Source organism: Theobroma cacao, chromosome 9 (assembly GCF_000208745.1).
Source record: "Theobroma cacao cultivar B97-61/B2 chromosome 9, Criollo_cocoa_genome_V2, whole genome shotgun sequence".
Taxonomy (NCBI): domain Eukaryota; kingdom Viridiplantae; phylum Streptophyta; class Magnoliopsida; order Malvales; family Malvaceae; genus Theobroma; species Theobroma cacao.
The window spans coordinates 22844568-22848191 of NC_030858.1; the positions used below are offsets into that span (position 1 = coordinate 22844568).

Sequence of the window (3624 nt, forward strand, 5' to 3'; positions counted from 1 at the left end):
CCCCTACTCACCGTACAATAGCGGGATACTACGTTGCTATTGACTCGGATGCGTATCTAGTTAATTTTACTTGCCAGTCACCCGTTACCTCATCCGGTACACCACGACCACACACTTTCTCTACTTGTACACCTCCTAGCAACCATTCAAACCCAATACACTTAATGGTGCTTATACATAGGCAACACATAAATCAACAATTCCTTAATCAAATTTTATAGTTTTCATCAATATTATCCACAATCATTTAACACACAATTCGCACACTTTCAACCAACTATAGTTAACACAATATACTATACTCACATAGCATACTCACCTTTTGATTTTAGCTTGAATTCCACACATATAGCTCACAATTTCCTCACACCCATGGTCACCATTGCTGCCACAAACATAAACAATTAATATACATCTCATTTCTTTTGTTTACTTGTGATTTCAAGACCAAAATACTTACCCATAGCTTATCTAGCTCAAAATCACCATTTATTCCAAGATTGGCCCACAAGCATGCATCTATTTCTTTCAATTCTTGGAGGACTTTTGCTGCCACAAACATTCTCACACAATTACCAACTCATTTCCTCAAGAAATCACAACAAAAATCAAAGTTCTACTTACCTTCCTTAGCTTGGAATTTCTAAACTGAACCACCAAATCTCTTTAAACTTCAACAATCGCATGTGGGTGGGGAGGGAAAACCTCTCGGTTCTTTTCTAGCTTCTCCAAGGTGAACCTCCACCAAGCTTTTCTCTTTTCTCTTTTTTCTCCTTTCTTCCTTTCTCTCTTTACTTCCAAGTCGATTCTCTCTCTTTTTCCTTCCAAAGGTGTGGGTTTTCTCAAGGCAAACATATTTTGCCATTCCTTGGTGTGGGTGGATTCTCCCAAGTTCCCCACCACTCAAATTTTCTTTATTTTCTTCTCTTATGGGCGGATTGCCCAAAGCTTGGTCATTTTGTCATTTTCCTTTTTTTTATGTGGTTAAAATTACAAGTCAAAAAGCTTTCCACCCGCCACCTTCATTGCCCATTCTTTTTCCATTTCTTTTTCTTTTCTTTTCTCTTTACATGTCATACCAATCAATTCTTCTGTTTGACCCATTCAAGTGACATGCAACCCACTTTTCTTCTTTCTTTGTTTTCTTTCTTTTACTTCACATGGTGGGGGTCCCATATGTCCCCCACTAACTTTTCCTTTTTGCCCAACATAGTTTACATGTAATAGTAAATTTCACATGTATATCTCATATTCCACATAATCTAACCTTCCTTGGTTAGTAATTTCCCTTTTAAATTCAAATATTAAAATTTACACATGAGTCCTTTAACTTTTCTTTATTTACTGTGTGACCCTCCAAACTCTTATCCTTTAAAATTTGGTCCTTTCAACATTTCTTAAACTCCAATTTCCTTCTATCTTTCTTCCTTTACATGTGTACAAACAAAATTTGCACTTCACCAAGGTATCACCATAATATTTAAATATATACTTACCCACTCTAGCTCTATTTAATAATGACACGCGGGCCCCACTATCGTCGTTTTCTTGCGAAGTTCTTTCCTATTTCCTCTCTCCCACTTAGATTAATCATATAATCCTCCTTCATGACTAATTTCGATAACAGATAAAATATTAATATTTTAATATTATTTTATTAATAAAATATTATTTTATTTCAAAATTCTCCACTTGTCTCCTCGAGACCCAAAATGTCTCACTTTGTCCTAGTTTACTTTTAAATCACCTTTTAACTTGCTAATTTATTCTCGATAAAAATAATATTATTTAACTACTATTTTCTCGTGTGCGAAATATTTTATTCTATACTATTCCATTCACACATTATCTGTCATGACTCGAAACTCCTTTCGAGCCCGTGACAACCGCCGCGGTGCCCCAATGGGCACTCATCTCCCGAAATGCCAACCGAAACCCCGTAAAGCTTAATATCAGTTTCTCATTTCCCCTAGTGAGTAATCAATTTTGCATCGCAAGAGTAGGTAGGTTTCTATATGTGGATGTACACATTCTATTCAACCTAACCTAACTTAACTTAACTTATTTTAACTTAATTGGACTTGGGGCCACACTGATATTGTAAATTTTAAAACAACTTTAAAACAACTTTAAACCAGCTTTAAATCCAAAAACTCTAATCTTTAAAAACCAAAAGTTCTGATCTTTAAAACCAAATGCTCTGATACCAATCTAATTGTCACGACCCAGAACTCCCCTCGAGCCCGTGACAATCGCCGCGGTACCCCGATGGGCACTCATCTCCCGGAATGCCAATTGAAACCCCGCAAGGCTTAATATTAGTTTCTTATTTCCCTCGATGAGTAACCGTTGCCAAATTTTATGTTCTAAAGGATTTTGAGCTATTTCCAACTTAAAACCGATAAAATAAAAATTTTTGTCTCATAGGGGCATTTTGGTTATTTTCCACTGAAAATTTCGAAACCAGTTAAAATGTAGTAAACAAGTACCAATTGCATAATTCACAATTAAAAATAAGTTTAGGCATCTAAAACCTTTATTCAAAATGAAATTATAATTATTTGAATATAACAAGAAGATAAAACAAAATATTCAATAAAATATTTTATTCTCTTATAAACAGAAATTTTGGAGTTATGCGTAAATACTTTTTGTAACGTAAAAACAAAATAAATTCATTCATACTATAGCACAATAAACTATTAAATTTACAATATCAAGTGGGCCCACAATAACTAGAATTAAAGAAGCTGTGAACCTACAGTTTGGAAGACGCAATCCAATAGAAATCCCTGATAGAACCAGCTATCTACAGCCTACTCTGATCCTGAAATGGGTGGAAAGGAGGGTGGTGAGATTATAAAATTCCAGTGAGTAAACAAACACCATTTAAATTAGCTAAAGCCGAGTAAAAGGAGACAATTAAAATATCCCATCATTTTAAGTATTTTCACAATTTGAAAATTCATCCTAACCCATGTAAACGGTTGTATTTCATTTAATTTCTCATTAGGGCTTATGACTTTCATAAACAGTTGGCTCATGCCATCAAATATACTCGATGACACTTTGATCAGAGGCGTACACTTGAGCCCGCCAAGGCTGTTAAAAATTTCGTATACACGTAAAACATATTTTAGTTTGAGAAAACACAGTCGTTCCTTGGCGTTGGCTGAGTTCCCATTCACGTGGTGGTTTGACGTGAAGTGAACCCTAAGCTTTACCCCAGGAGATACCCTACGCGCCTCTCCGTTCGAGGTAAGAATATAATGAGGTTTACCGTACCCCTCTAAAAGGCTGGTCCACAAAAACCCCCTACTGCAGTGATTAATTAATATATAATCCACCAATCAATAAAATTCATTCTATCATGACATGGCAATTATTAAAATTCATAGCCTTTCAAGGCTAAATACACATTTCATATATTTCAACATCAATACCAATTCAGCCATTCATGCAAATACTGTCATAAGCCATTAGATTCATAAATTTAATTCATAACAAGTGGTCTCCAATTACTCTATTTTTCAAAATCATCATTCAATTTTAAAACAATTTATAACATCTTTTCATGTAGACACATTTTATTTGTAAAACTCAAGATTTACCATTTAATTTCAT

The 3624-nt window shown here is 34.7% G+C and overlaps 1 long non-coding RNA gene across 1 annotated transcript; it reads right to left on the reverse strand.

Annotated features, from left to right (window-relative positions):
• On the reverse strand, positions 348-1004 carry LOC108663348. The gene is made up of 3 exons (XR_001929315.1): positions 625-1004; positions 461-549; positions 348-385 (listed from the first exon to the last, which is right to left on the reverse strand). It is a non-coding gene; the product is annotated as an uncharacterized LOC108663348 (long non-coding RNA).